Source organism: Carassius auratus, unplaced genomic scaffold, assembly GCF_003368295.1.
Source record: "Carassius auratus strain Wakin unplaced genomic scaffold, ASM336829v1 scaf_tig00030344, whole genome shotgun sequence".
NCBI lineage: Eukaryota > Metazoa > Chordata > Actinopteri > Cypriniformes > Cyprinidae > Carassius > Carassius auratus.
The window spans coordinates 34,371-51,084 of NW_020525845.1; positions in this window are offsets into that span (position 1 = coordinate 34,371).

Genomic DNA, 16,714 nt, shown 5'->3' on the forward strand with positions numbered 1-16,714 from the left:
AGGGTTGATTCTGTTCTCTGTTGGGAACATGCTTGTTCATAAGTTATATTTGTAGTGTCTGGAACATGCTTATCCCAGAGCTATCAGATTGTTATTGGAACATGCTTGTTCTAAAAGCTGTAGCCATATTGGCAATATGCTTGTTCTTAAACAACCTGGTTGTTATTGGCAACATACTGTTCTAGAGCAATCCGGTCATTATTCGGAACATGCTTGTTCTGGAAGCTGCAGTTGAATTGGAACGTTGTTCTTAAGACTATCTGGTGTTATCTAGAACACGTTGCTTAAGCTTTTAAGGTATTGGCAACATATTCATTAGGTCATCTGTTAAAGGCAGCAGAATTGTTGCCACAGGTTATGCGGGTTTTAGCAACATATTTGATTGGTCATTGGTTAGGGGCAACATGCTTGTTGCTTAAGGTTTTGAGATTTTGCTATCAGTTTGAGTTGGGGGATATCAGCATATGATTTTGTTTTGGGGGGTTAACGCTGATCTCCCTGCTGTCATCTATGGTAGGCTGCATGGATGTGCAGGGAGTTCTTGCCCAGAACAGAACCACAACGCTAATACAAACTGTATATGCTAATTGTCAATCATCTTTGATGATAGTTGTCTTGACAGAAATCAAGCATACCCTTAGTTCTGGCAGGTCACGTTAGTCAAGCTCGCATGAGCTGACTCTCAGCTGATCCCCATCTACCTATGGGAAGACGACACCTATTTAAGCATTTATATAAGGTCCCTCAGTATTATCAGCAGTTTTAGCATTGCTCAATAGCTAATTGCCCTCTTCCATCCCCAGCTCCTCTTCTGTCAGTAAAAAAATCTGCCTTCTGATTCTACTTTGAATCAGACTAATTCTAAAATGTGTACATAAAAGTCACTCGGAACACTCTAGCACCCTTAGTGTTAGAATAAAAGATTACATTAACATGTTTTTATAAAAATATTTATATTAATACATTATTATTAAAAATGCATTTACATTAAAAAAGAAATATTATTTGAATGTATTTTCATGTGTATTTTGTTTTAGTTAATTATGAGGACCTAGCTGTTAACAATGTTATTTTAGTATAATTTATAATAGTTTTTGGATTTTTTTTTAAGTTAGTTTTACTGATATTATTGTTTTTGTAAATTTGTTATTAAATTTGTTATTAATTTTATTTCAAATGAAAATTTTATGTATATTAAGTAGTATTTTTTTTATTTTTTATTTTATGATTTTATTCTTAATTTACCACAATAATCCATTTGGCTTGATAACATAGTGTTTCTTACATATAAACTTCTCTTAAATTTGTTAGTCATCAATGATTTCAGTTCGTAGAATATTTTTTATCTGTTGTTGAAACCTATATTTTAACTAGGAGTCATTTGTATGTATTGAAGATGTTGATTTCGACTAAATGTGGAAATAGAATGCAATATTTCTAAATAATAGTGAAGCAAATTAAAGCAAGCTTGGCAGATAGACCCTGATGGACATTTCACAGCTCAGACTGTCACTAATTGTATACAATAAAATCTAGCCTGAGATGCATCTGTCTGTGATGTGTGCGGGATGAAGCCTTTGAATATTCACTTTCAGAGAACATCCATTCAGCTCTGGCGTTCTTTACATAAGGAAGCGACAGAGTTGATTTTTACACTGTCAGGAGAAAATGTCAGGGCTACTTTCAATAATGTTTTTTGACGGAGGCGGTTGCAAAGAGAAAGAGAGCAAGAGAGAGAGAGAGTTAAATGCATACACTGGAAAGATTATTCCAGCTAATCAATTTCGAGATTTTCAACAGTCTATTACTACAGCGCAGCAGCGCACACACATGCACACAATGCTCTATTCAGAGCACTATAGTGAACAGGCGTTCATGGAGGGGCCCCCGAGATCGTAAGGAGGTGGAGGGGAGACGAACAGACTGATAGCACAGATGGCCCAGTCCATTCCCAGTACCAATTAATCCCCAGTTAAATCTGACACATCTTAACCTGCGCTGGGTCTCATTCAGCACTACAGGAAAACCCATATGGCAAGGAGACACTTTCAGGCAGCAATTTAGACCTGGCGGGGTGCCACCACCCCCTTTCCCGCTAATAGACATGTTTGTTCTACACATCTAGTCAGCATGCGGTAGTAGTGTCCGCCTGTTTTAATGAGGGCCAGTTTTGATATCACCTTGTCTTACATTCATTCGTTCGGCCATTGCTGTTACCGAGCGAGAGCTTTATCTGAAATAAGTCTGAGGAAAAAAAGTTGGGTTTTGAAAGTAAAAATGTCACATAAAACCTTTCAGCCAGACCTGCAAAACGCTCTGGGGTGGTTGAAACGCTATGTGCTTAATGCATCAGTATGATTTCATCTTCATTTTCTAGTAAACTGTTTTTAATTGGTGAATTTCCAGTGAAGTATACACTGGCCACAATCCTCAAGTCTATGTTAACTTTGAAATTGCTGCACTCTAAATCGAAGAGTTTTTACAGACTCACGAAGGCTAGCAAGGTAATTGTATCTAGCTGTTGGTTAACATGGAATGCTGTAGCTAGATGACTCTAATTATATCTAGCTACCTAACTATTTAGGCTACCTGATGTTTGTTAATTTTTAATGTTGTTAAGCGTAGCTACATAAGCAGCAAAATATTGAATGTTCCTGCTAAACAGTTCAGCTTGTATCTGTGTTTTGGAGCATGATAGCTACTTACTTGAAAGAGCTAATGACCAGTTTGGACCCGATTGGGAAAGCTACTGTAGCTATAACTGAATGTTTAATATCCCTGTGCATGATAGTTGGTTTCTAGATGGTCTAAGCTGGTTATTAGCAACTCAGAAGAGCTAATGACCAGGGTCTCATAATAATGATGATGTTAGACGGGCCAGAAATTAGCTCGATTCTTAATGGTTGTTAATTGTCAATGTTGTAGCTAAGTAATGTTAGCTAATGATAGCAGCTACACAAGTAGCAAAATTCCTGCTGTGTTTTGGAACATAGTAGCTAGTTTTTTTTTCTTTAAATCTATAAGCAACTCAGAAGAGCTAATGACCAGCTTGGGCCAGATGATAACCATATTTTATCAGCTAGAAACTAGCATCTGCTCATGTTCATTCTCAATGTTGTAACTAGATAATGTTGGCAAATTATAACTAGCTATATCAGTTACTAAATAGAAAATTCAGTTAAGCTGGTATTTCTAGCTGGTCAAAATGGGTCACTGGCCATCTTGAAGCGCTGATGACCATTTTGGAACATCTTTAGCTAGATAATGTCCTTAGACCAGCTAGAAACCAGTTAACATGTTCCATACAAGCTGAAGCGTGGTTAGTTTTTTAAAGAACATCTCTAATCATCATTTTATAGTCTTACATTATAAGCTTTATTCATAAACTAAGAATTTAAGTGTATTAAGCATATACAAGAAGATATAATGTGACAACTAATATTTATTTGCATTTTAAGCATTATTAGCATGTTATATTATATATATATATATTTCTGACCATTGATTGATATGTCAGGTTTTACAAGGTTAAGCTGGCTTATACAACTAGTCTTTTTCCAGCTGTCAAATACTGTTTGTTTTGAATCAAATGCTGTGATACGTCTTAGAGCTGGTTGGACTTGTTCTACTTCCTTCAAACTCTTTATTGAACTTTGTTTTTGTTTTTTTGATAATGAATGTGTACTTCTATAACTCAACTGCAGTGAGTCACATTGTGTCTTCTACTTCACGTGCCCGATCATTATCGACATTTCGCGCCCGTTCTGGAGGGAGAACTGTGACGGACTGAATTACAGGGTTGCACCACCAACTCCTAATTGTGATAAATTTGTCACATCTATCTAGACAATGAGCTGAAAGGCAATGTGATCTGTTAAACTGGATTTAATTTCACAGGCGTTTGGCAAAGCCGATGCGATTTTTACAAATATCACACTTCTGTCGGCCCCTTCTGGCAGAGGAGTTTCCTCTGTTCCCACACACTCATTCTTAACAATGCCAACATTTATTTACAGGAGCATCCAAACCTTGAGGATTTCACCACATTAAGCCCGTAATATTCAAACAATTGCTTTATCTGTTAACACCTCAGTTGAAGTTGTGTCGTGAAATCGGGATGTCTCGCTCGGCGGAACGTGACACCGACCAATTGCTGTCCTACTTGAATGAGTGCAGTGTAATTTTGTGCATGTTAACATATGCAGGTGAGCTCTGTCACAGATGCAGATTATCCCCCTGCCTACCTGAGCGTGAAAGGGGGGACAACGCAACTTCAAGTGACCCAGGGAACGTGGATATCCAGCTCTTTACAGAGGCGTTGAAGTGTGCAGTAATTGTAATAACTTGGGCTGAACATGCCCGGCAGATGTGCTCAGACTGTATTATGTAGTTTGCTTCTCACGGGTGTGAGCCATCCGTTTGAATTCAGGTCGACGCGTCTGCTGTGAAATTTCTCCCATGGAAGACATGCCGTGTTCTGGTGAGGGGGAACGTCTGATTTAAATGCTTTTTCCAAAAGAAAAATAATCTTTCTGAAAGAGCGTGTAGTGTCGGTAATGAGGTGGAATCAAAAGGAGTGTCGCACAGGCCTCTGAGAAAAGTTCACTCCTTTTATTTATACTAAATATCAGGGGGACTTCAGTACAGCAGGAAGTAAAAATATGAAATAAGCAAAATATGAAATAATCTTGTAGATGTTATAATGGGATTTAGGCACATGTTAGTTAACATAATCTAGTTAACCCTTGCTAGTTAATGTTGTAACAACAACACCTAGATAAAAATCAATTTATTACTTTATATTATAGTATATTATATATAATATGTATAGTTTATATTATAGTAGATGTTTTTGGTAACACTTTATAATAACTGCATGCTATTAATCATTAGTTAAGCATTAGGAAACAGTTAATTCATCATTTATAAAGCATTAATAGACATTTATAAGCAGTTTATAAATACATATATAAATGCTTTATACCTGATTTAAAAGCATATCTATAATGTATTTAATAATTGTTTTTTCATACTTTATTAATGATCAATTTATCATTTCTAAATTAAGTATAGCATTATTTACACACCAGTTATTAAGGAGTTGTCAGTGGTTCATAAGATCACTTAGAAATTGTAAGTAAATGATTAATAAACTATTTAAATGTGCATTCATGCATCTTTTTATTCAGACATATAGTAATAGTTACTTATAGTGTTAATAAATGGTTTATTGACATGTATTTCTACTGTAATTCAGGGTTAATTCAGGTAGTTATAAAACATATGTAGTTGTTTGTTAACTATTTTTGTGAGCTCATCTAAAGTGAGGACTATTTATGCCTTGTAAAGCTTTTACAAATGAGATTTAAAGGCTGTTAATATTTCTACGTTCTGTATCACTGTGTTGTGTTTGTTTCTGTTTTTTTTGTTTAGAAGATAACTGAGCCTTTAAATATCCTTTATAAATGCTTTACAAGGCATAACTAGTCCTCACTTTAGATGAGCTCACATAAATAGTTAACTGACCACTACTAAATGCTTTATAACTACCTGAATTTACTAAATTTCTTGTGATCTTATGAATCAATGGCCACTCCTAAATAACTGGTTTGTAAATAATGCTATACTTCATTGAGAAATGATAAATTGATCATGAATAAAGTATGAAATTACACATTATAGATATGCTTTTAAATCAAGAATAAAGCATTTATATCTGTATTTATTAACTGATTATTACTGTCTATTAATGCTTTATAAATTATGAATTATCTGTTTACTAATGCTTAATTAATGATTAATAGTGTGCAGTTATTATAAAGTGTTACCCATTCAGGTTATACTTTTTTTTTCTTTCTGGGAATCGAACCCACAACCTTTTGCACTGCTAACGCAGTGCTCTACCACTGAATAAATATGTTATAAATGGTCATAAATCCAAATAAATATTTTTACATTATAGTACACTATATTATAGTTCATATTCTGAGAGTGAATGGCTTTGACATCACAGTTTAGAGTATTTGGTATTAAAGGAATAGTTGGTTAGATGTCATTTGCGAGTTGGTGACTGGAAAAATAATAATAATAAAAATGTATGAGGAGTGTCATTTTGAAAAAAAGACGGCAGAATTCAAAGCACTTCCTCACTGCTAAGTGAGTTAATGCTGATTTTCAATAACTTCAGAAACATAATTTACTACATATGTAGCAGTAAATGCAATTAAGCTGTAAATCATCTACCAATACGGTAAAATAAAGAATAAAGAAGTGATATGAAAATTCTCACACATCCTTTAATTACCAATTAGTGTAATAACTGATTCCAGAGGAATGTGTGCCTTCCACCGATTAGGACTGATTTTATTTCATGTAATTCCATTGTTTTTTAAATTGTCTACCCTTCATCAGGAGCCAAGTCAACTAGTGCAATGGTGCGGTATCAAAATCTAATGCAATTGTAATCTCATCTGTTTTAATCACATCTAATCAGATATTATCTAAACTAATCACATCACAGATCACATTAACTCACTCTAATCTAATCCTGTTGTCATGGTGATTTCTGGTATCCCTGAAGTTTTCACATAACATTCTTGGCTTCTGGTTTTTGTTGTCAGTCTTTTTTTTTTTTTCAGCCAAGTAGCTAAATTTAGAAGGAAATGTTAAACGCATCATTCTTAGACAATCATTTTTCAGCCACAGTGATGCTTTTTCCATTATGTTAGAAAAGAAGATGCTTTCTGAAAATTTTACTCACGTTTCAGGTCATCCAAGATGTAGAATAATCCTCAAGTAATCTACACAGCTTAATTCCATCCCTTTTAACATCTTGTGAAGTAAAAAGTTGCATATTTGTAAGAAACAAATCCACCATTAAGACATCTTTTACTTCAAACCATTGCTTCTGGCTAAAATAGGAATCCTCTGTCCATAATATCACTTTCTCTATTGAAAAAGTTGTCTCATCTGAATCAGGAGAGAAATATGCACAGATCAAGCACTTTTTACAAAACAGCTCTAAAACAATATTTTGGTGGAGCACAACAGACATCTTCACTGGAAGAAGTGTTATTAGGGATTATATATTTATACAGTATGGTAAAAAGGCCTTAGAGCATTTATCTGTAGGCCATTTAAACACTGTAATGTTTTAAAATGTTTGAAGGTTTAAGCTAAGATTTGTTTTTCCCCTGTCGGGATGAACCACCTCAAGAAAGCTCATTTCAGATCACCAGCTGCTAAATAAATGACTTGCAGAAAAATCATCTTCTTTCTCAAAACCAATCGAGCCTGCGCTGACACTTCATCCAACACAGTGTGAGTCGGTACAACAGCAAAACGCCTCGAAATCCAGAACCTTAGCAATCATAAACTAAATTTGATAACCCTTTAAAGGGATAGTTCAACCTGAAGGAATTACAGGAAAATGCCCAAACTGCTCACAATGAAAACAGAGCAGCAATGAAAAAACCAAATGGGTTTGGAATAGCAAGATGGTGAGTAAATGATTCTGGAGTGAACAATCCCTTAAAGTACTCCAGTAGCTCAATCGGCATTGTAACATGGTTCTGTTTTGAGCAGGATAATTCAAGGCACCAGGAACGGCAGCTGCCATTGCCTCCAGGTCTGAAGCACCACATCAGCTGCAAAGGTCATGACCCCTCTCGTTATTAGCATCATTTTCTGATAGCTAAATGGAATTGGGCACAAGGTTTGGGTTTACGCAGGGCTTCCTGACCAGGCCGTAGGAATTCATCAAAAGAGATGCAAATAAATTCAGAGATAATCAGCGTCCGATATCATGTCTTAAATAATTAAAATCTCATAACAGAACATTTATCATTGTCAATTAAACTCCACTGGCAAATAGAGATGGAATGGATGCATGGAAACGTGTTGAAGGTGTATGAGTGGCTTCTAGGGTGTTGCTAGTTTGTTGATAAAGTGCTCTGATTGGTTGCTTATGCTGGGTACACACCACATGATAATCGGGCTGATTTTGGGACAATTTCTCCCCTTCCGGCAATCCTAGGTAATGTCCCGATTGTCTTGGCGGTTCTAAGAATTATTTAGCAGATTTTCCTGTGGTGTGAGGTGTGTTAAGAGTGACTGAACCCAACGTTGGAAGCGCCTCAATCGTGAATGTCGTTAAATATTTACGATCAGAAATCCTGATGTGTGGGGGAACCCTGAGGACAAACACACATCTGGAGATAGTCACGTGATACGAAACAATATCCAATCAGAAAGCGAGCTGACAGTAGATGGAAGAATAACAAACGCAGTCATGGTGCACCACAAAAAAGGACTCTGGTTGAAAATCCGTTGGTGTGTGGTGTGTTGTCTTTGTCACATCGTGGCACACCAAACACTATAGGAGCAAAACAGTTAAATCAATGATTTTTTTGTCCACATGTTTGTGGTCTCTCATAAGATCTTAAAAGGTTTTAAAAGAATTTTTACCGTGTACCCATGATATGGTATGTTATCCATGCATGGATATACTGCATTAATCTATCTCTGCTATTGTAAATAATTAAAGTTCCAATAAAATGTATTTAATTCTTTGTGGGGAGGGACAGCAAAATGTAATAAAATTTGCATAATCGTGCATTAATTATACATTCAGCTTTGTAATGAGTTAGTCAGCCTTTTCCATCCTACAGATTCTTTTCATTTGGTATGAAAACAGCGGATGAATCGTGAAATAACCCCATATGACATTTTCTTGAGATGGTTGCAAGACAGACTTTTAAAATGTTTTACAAACATTAGACAACACTAACAGAAAACAAAAACAAATTATCATCTCCTGATACTAAGATGCTGTTGCATTCTTGAATCTGATTGGCTGACGAACATTCTAATGTGTGCAATTATTTTTTAGGGAAATGCATGGCTAAGGAAGCATTAGAGGAATAATTGACTAATAATTATTTCGTATCTAGGCTGATTTTATTATTTCATCTTTTGTCCCTACACTATACATTCTGTGCAGAAACTAAAAGCATGCAGACAAACAGCCATAAAAATGCATACTGAGTATGCAAAGAGCACTTTAGAAAGAGAGTGGGTGCTTAAATTTTATTTTAAGAATCATACAAGTGCTCAATTATTTATACCCTACAAAAATATGTACAGCCCTCCAAGATTTTAGAGAAGAATTTAAGTAGTATTTGTCGCTGCTGGCTGTCATTTTTACACAATGCCCATCGAGACAAACAGCGAGAAGGTAATTACAGCCATACCTTTCCACCATCCCTTCCCCCTCTTACAACTGCCTTCACACGTCCTGTTAGCAACATTGTTCATTAAATGCTGCACTACTACAACTACCCAGGAGTCTTTGAAAGGGTCTTATTGGGAGCCATCAAACAGAAGCACTCGGATAATGACACTGTCTGGAGCAAGAGGAGTGATATCCTGAGAGCAGGGCCTTCACACGTCGCATTATCAGAAGGCAGCGAGGTCTGTCTGAGGTTTAAATCAGACGGGCAAAAACTCTCATTTACTTTAATGAAGTCCCGGAAAAATTGGAGTCGTCAATTAGGAGCCAAATCATTAGAAATGGTCACGTGACTTGGACTTTTACCAGTTATTCAGGGGAAACTTGTGCAGCATCAGAGTTCATTTTAGGCTGAAATTAAATTGCAGAAACTTTTTAAACAGCAGTTTGCTGTTCCTTTTACAATTATTATTAATAATAAAAAAAATAAAAATAAAATGCATTTGCACACCTTCAAAATCAATGGGAAAAATAATTAGCTAAGTGAATAAGTGGATATTCTGTTAAATTATTAGGCTTTAAAATGTCCTGTGGCAGAAAGAAGTTTTTTATTCAATGCTGTTCCAACTTGTAAAAAAAAAAAAAAAAAAAAAATATATATATATATATATATATATATATATATATATATATATATATATATATATATATATATATATATATATATATATATATATATATATATATATATATATATATATATATAATTGAATACTTTTTAAATATGTTTTTGTATTTTTTGTTAATGTTCTGTAAGGAATAGTTCACAAAAAAATAAAGATTATGTTATTTACAAGGTACATTTTTGGACAATTTTTTACACTCCTGTGATAACTTAATGATAAGAAACAACTTTTTTTTCTTTTTTTTATGTCTAAAGGATTTTTATTTCTGACTGTCGGATATATGCCAGTAGTATTCAACCAATCATCATGCTTCAAATCATTACTGCCTGGTCTTCAATCATAATTGCAAGTTACTTTAATTAATTTATGCCGAAGAAATTAATGCTGATATTCACCAAAACCCAAAACTTGCCTAGGGCATTTTCAAACTTTTTGAGGGCACTGCATATTTTTCATATATCTTTTTTTTTCACAATGTGGATTGGAGATTTTTAAATGCTCAAAAATGACTTAAAATTACCATAAAACTTAGGGCATATGATTCATACATTGTATTCCAAGTGTGCTGAAGCCATATGATAGTGTTTTGCGAGCAACAGATTCAAATTTACATATTTTTTTTGTTGAAAATCTTTCTGTCCGCCCAGAACTTAAATCTCATTCGGTTCAAACTTGACTTCAATGATCAGATATACTATATTTTAATTTATGTAGATTAGATAATCCGGAAAAATGGACTCAGACTCCTTGAAGTTACTTTAAAACATTTATGCCAAGAAAATGAATGCAGACAGTGTCCAAAACATTTTGCCTGGGGCATCTCCAAACTTTTGGAGGGCACTACATATTTTTCCAAATGCTGTTTCTGAATGCATAATGTGGACTGGGGATTTTGAAACCTTCAAAAATGCCTTCAAATCAACATAAAAGTGCTATAAAAACTGTGCATATGATTCATGCATTACATTTCAAGTCTGCTAAAATCATATGATAGTGTTTTTTGAAGAACAGATTCAAATTCAAGTTGTTTGTAGTTGAAAATCTTCTCCTCCGCCATGAAATCTCATGTGGCATCATTGAGACATTTTTGAATTTAGATGAGAGAATTAAGATTCCCAATAAATAATGACTTAGATGTTTTGGACGTTCCTTCCGTTTGGCTTCAGAAGACTTTCAATGAGGTTGTATCAGTATATTAAAGGTTTCTTTGCACATGCATAATATGTTAGCTTGAACTTTAATGATATCCGGGGTTCCAAGAACTTCTTTTGAGAACATTAACAAAATTTGTTTATGTACTTGTTTGGTTTTATTCATTTGTTTGAGTGAACTATTCAATATTTTGCTCTGCTCTCCTGATGAACTGTGCAATATTTCCAAGTGATCCATTAAGTTTACCAGGATCTTTCCAAATCTGGTCTGCACTCAATGAATCAATGTCCTCCAGCTGATGGCCGGATGATTGTTTGAGCAGGATTACGAGCTGTATAGGTTTGTTAGGGCACAGGATAAAGCTGAGAGCCAGATGCTCATCTTTGAGTGAGCGCGGTTCATCTCTCTTATCAGTTGTTTGTTTGTGTGTGTATGTTTACCGTGGCCTGGGATGGCTGGAGGTGTATTTGCCTGAGGCAGTTGATTGCATCAGTCTCACTCTTTGCCTTGGTCCTCTTCCTCTCCAGTGATTTACTTCCTTCTGTAATTACAGCTAAATCTCTCATTCTCACCCACATCCTGCAACCTCTGGCTGGCCTGCGAGGCTGTCAATATCCCACATGGTACTTTTAAAAGATGTCTGGAGTCAGAAAAGTTTGGGCTAGAGATGGTTGTGATGTCACGTCTCCACATGGAGAAGATTGAGCTCATAAATATTAATTAGCAGTGCTTCTAGTCAAATTACTGTTCTTCGCCTTGATGCTATTTATAAATTGTCCCGTGCAGATGTGCCGGTTTTATACAAAGTCGACACTGATTTTGCATTGAGATACAAATTACCTTTCGATCTTAATTATTAAATAATTTGCGTTGCCAAACGAATGAATTAAGTCCATATAGCTAATTTAATATGATAATAAGGTGCTTATTAATATTTATTCTGGAATTATTTTTATTTTTTGGTAAAACTGTGATTCAAAAGCCTGGGGTAAGAAAATAAATTAATACTGTTAATAGGCAAGGATGCATTAAATTCAGCAAAAATTTACAGTAAAGAGATTTATAATGTAACAAATACAAAACATTTCCATTTCAGATAAACTTTCTACACTTCAGAATGTATCAAAAATGTCGGAAATGTATCATGATTACATTTAATGAGCAGCAAAAATGGTTTTCAACATTGATAATAATAAGCAAAAATATTAATAACTGAGCATCAATAATAACTGAGCAGCATATTAGAAGGATTTTTGAAGGATCATAAAGACTGAAGTAATGATGCTTTGCAACACTGAAATAAATGCTGTACATTTTAAAATGTATTTAAACTGAAATTAGTTATTTTAATTTGTAATAATATTTCACAATATTACTATTTTACTTATTTTTATTATAATAATTGCAGACTTAGTGCAGCATTAGATATAAAAAAAATTGTTTTAATCTTGTAGACTCTACTGGATTGATTGATTGATTTATATTTGATCAAAAGAGCATAAGAAACTTCTTTCAAGAACATAGAAAAAACACATAATTATTGTGGTGATTATTTTAAGATAATTTACAGTAAAAAAATTATATTAATTAAAATTATTAAATATTTTAAAATCAAATCAATATATGTTATTCAACAGTATATATTTATTTAGTGAGTCTGTCTGGGAAATAAAATTATATCACCCTACATTATACCATTTCACAGCTTATTATCAGAAATGTGTTTTTAATGTGAGCCGGCAGCTAAGTTCGGTTGAGTGGACTAAAAGTGGAGGTTCCTTCCCCCCTGTCTGGAGCAAGTGGTGCATCTGTGAGAAGAGCTGTTCCATTTCTCTCTGAATCTCTGTTTCCTCATCAAGATGGGATTGATTAAAACATCTCATCTCCACAGCATATGGCGGCCTCCTCGTCCTGATGGGAGGAATAGAAGTGCTGGTGATTGTTTCTGTAAATCATTGCAGCCAGTAACGCTTTTCAAAGCCTTTACTGAGCGATATAACATCAGGATTTCAGGCTGACTCTTGTACACCGGTGATTTAGCATGCAAGGGGGTAGTGGGTTCATTGTTCTTAAAATGCCGGTCGTCGACTATGGTTTGAATTGACGAAACAATGATGGTTGTTGTTTGGCGGAGCAGGTGTCTGAGTGGGTGACCCATAATTCACTCTGCCTCTTCAAAACGTGCTCCCTGATCAGCTAACAGCACAAAGACATGTACATTTTGTCATGAAAGTCCTTAAAGGGATAGTTCACCTTCATGTCATTCCAATTAATTTATTTCTTCTATATATGGTAAAAAAAGGAGCAGTTTAAACATCATTGGACATTAACATTAAATATTTAAGAACATGTCATATGTGAATTAATATGATAACGTTTTTTATTCAATGCTGTTCCAATTTGTAAATATATGTGTAGAATTTTGATTTTTAATTCAGATTTCAATATATATGTAAACTCAATTATGAAGGGAAAAATAATTCTCAATTCTGGCTTTTTATCTTGAAATAAAGAGTTTTTTTCTTCCAGTTGCAAGTTTATATCTCACAATTCCTATATACTTTTCTTCTCAGAATTTTATATTCTTCTCAGAGTTTATATCTTACAATTAAGAGTTTACCTCAAAATTATGACGACTTTTTTTCTCACAATTCCAATTTTTTTTTGCAATTAAATTTGTCTAGCAATTTTTATCTCAAAATTCTGACTTTTCTTTTCAGAATTGCTAGTTTATATCTCACAATTCTAACTTTTTATCTTATAATTCTGATTTTGTCTCAAAATCCAGAATTATGAGGAAAAAAAAATCCTAATTCTGAAATATAAACTCACAGTTTATAAACTCTGTTTATATCTCACAATTATGAGTTTATCTCAGGATTTTGATGTCATAATTCTGACTTTATGTCTCAAAATTCTGAATTGTGAGAAAAAAAATCCTAATCCTGAGATATAAATTCAGAATTGCAAGAAAAATGTAAAACTGCAAGGGAAAAACTCACTATAATTTTATTAATTTATTTATTTTATTTAATGATATAAACAAGTTTCCATAGCAATGGGATGAATTTATAAATTCATAAAAGTAAATTATGAATTTTTTGAGTGAACTATGACTTTAAATCTAAACATTTTATGATCATAGTGGCATTTTTAACAAATAATACAGTCATTAGTCCATACCTGACTGCACAAATTAGGTAAATATAAGCACATTAAAAGATGAACTGAAAATTTATTTTTTAGCATCCCAGAATCTTTTATCATACTGACCTCAGATCATTATACCGCATCTCTCAGATGAGGAATCTGCAGAAACCTGCTTTATTTACACCAGGGGCCAATTTATCCTTCTGTCTCTCAGTTTTGTATTTACATCAACGGCTCTGATACGTACAAGTAATTATAACAGGTTTCCTATTGAACTGCATCACTGCATGCGCTTGCAGCATCATCCAATTACTGCCCCCGAGTCTCCACTTGGCCGCTCTCAGTCCTTTATACTCGCAGCTAAAAATGATGAATCCAAATAGTCTGACTTTTAAAGAACTGCATTTCATCATTACATCTCTGTCATGCTAACAAATTGACCTGCTCGGCCTGCATGCTAATGTTGTGTACCAGCTCTTTCAAACACAGCACTGAACAACAATGAGATTCTTTGGTCGGAGAAATGAATGGAGAACAAAGGCCGGACTGCTGAATGATGATTTAATGTAGTTGCTAATGAGGTGCATGTTAGTTAACATGAGCACTATGAGCTTTCTCTGTTAGCTCAAAATAACTACGGGCTAACGAATAGCATTCCTGGTGATTCCTTAAAAGGATTCAGTGTTTTTTTTTTTGAGTAGCAGTTTTGCAGCTTTAATGCAGGGTTAGGGTTGGGTTTGGGTTTTAAGACTGTGTCACGGCCTTATACTAACAAAAACTTTAGTAACAATGTAAAAATCTTTAATAATAATAATAATTATAATAAAAAAATCTAATATATTGCTGCCAAGAGCCTTGTGGTTAGTGCACTGACATAGATCGCAACTGTGTTGAGTTCAATTCCTGTCTCCAGGTCCTTCGTCAATCCTTCTTTCCTGTCTATTAAATGCATAAAAGCCTATAAATATAACTTTTAAAAAATATATACTTTTATATGTTTTTTTTTGTTTTTTTATTTAAATATGTATATACTATGATCATCATAATGCATTCTGGAATTCTCCTCTCATCCGAATGTGTTTTTTTTTTTTCATTTCTCCGGTCCATCATGAAGTCTCGTCTCGTTTCTTGCTGTTGAGGTAAATGAAGCCGTGGCTGATGGAGACAGCGCTCGACTCGACTGATAAGAGTGGGAGTGCAGCAGGTTCGGCCGCTCTCATTGGTCCGGAGGCCATTGATCGGTCAGGCTGGACTGCGGATTAGATTTCCAGATAGAGCTTGTTGAAGAGCTTCAGATTGACAGTGACCTCTTGCTAGCTGCTAAATCAAATGACAGAATCTTAACACGACTGCCCACTCAAATGGAGGAAAAATCTGATTTGTCAATACCGAGCCGTTATGTTATGGTTGATATAATGATAAGTTGGCTTTTTTTCCTGCTCGTGGCACATATCTTCAGTGAAGCACTCAAAATCGAGGAAATGCAGTGAAATAATTTATCTGTTTAGTTTAAGAACAAAATTCCCCTGTGATTTTCACCTGATGTAAATCTCCGGAGTCTGTAAGAGTGGTAACTATCTGATTTAAGTTGCGTTAAGGGGGTCATATGATGCTGCTAAAAAGACCATTATTTGGTGTTATGAAATGTGTTCATGCAGTTTAAAGTTAAAAAAACACATTATTTTCCACACACTGCACATTATTATTTTTCCTCTATGCCCCGCCTTCTGAAACACATCGATTTTTACAAGGCTCATCGATCTGAAAAGCGAGGTGTGCTCTGATTGGCCAGCTATCCAGTGTGCTGTGATTGGCCGAATACCTCAAAAGTGTGACTGAAATGTTACGCCCCTTAACATATTTTGATGGCCTTTCCAGTTGGAGCGATGAGACATAAACATAAAACCCATTATAAACGTGATATAAACATGATTTCTAGTCTTGTCCTCTTTTGGAAGGCCAAACAAAGTAGTTTCGCTTTCTCAACGAAACAGCATCACACACCGCGGCCTTGAGTGAGCGGAGGCCGGAGGCCTAGAGTGAGTGGTGGACGGCTTGAATGTGCAGAGGGGGGCTTGAGAATGGCACGGCCGACAGATTCTATGAAGGAGCGTCCGCTGGGATTGCGGCAACCACATGTGACGAACCCCGGCTAGACTCCACTTCATCCACAGTGAAAGCTGATCCGGCGATCCACAGTGCAAAGTTGATGTATTTCCTCAGCGACCAATATGGATCAGCTCCAGGCATGATGAAGTGGATATCATCCTCTTTTGGATGGCCAAACAAAGTAGATTCACTTTCACAGTGAAACACTGCGTATTTACGACGTGGCGGCGGCGGCAACAACAATACTACAATGAGAATAAAAGGTACGCCTTATTTCTTTGTGTGAACATTTGGGAAGCGTTATGCAAATCTTCCCACATAGTGACATAGAGATGTGGGGCGTGTTAAAACTAGCCATTTCAGGGGGTGTAGACAAGTCTTAACTTTT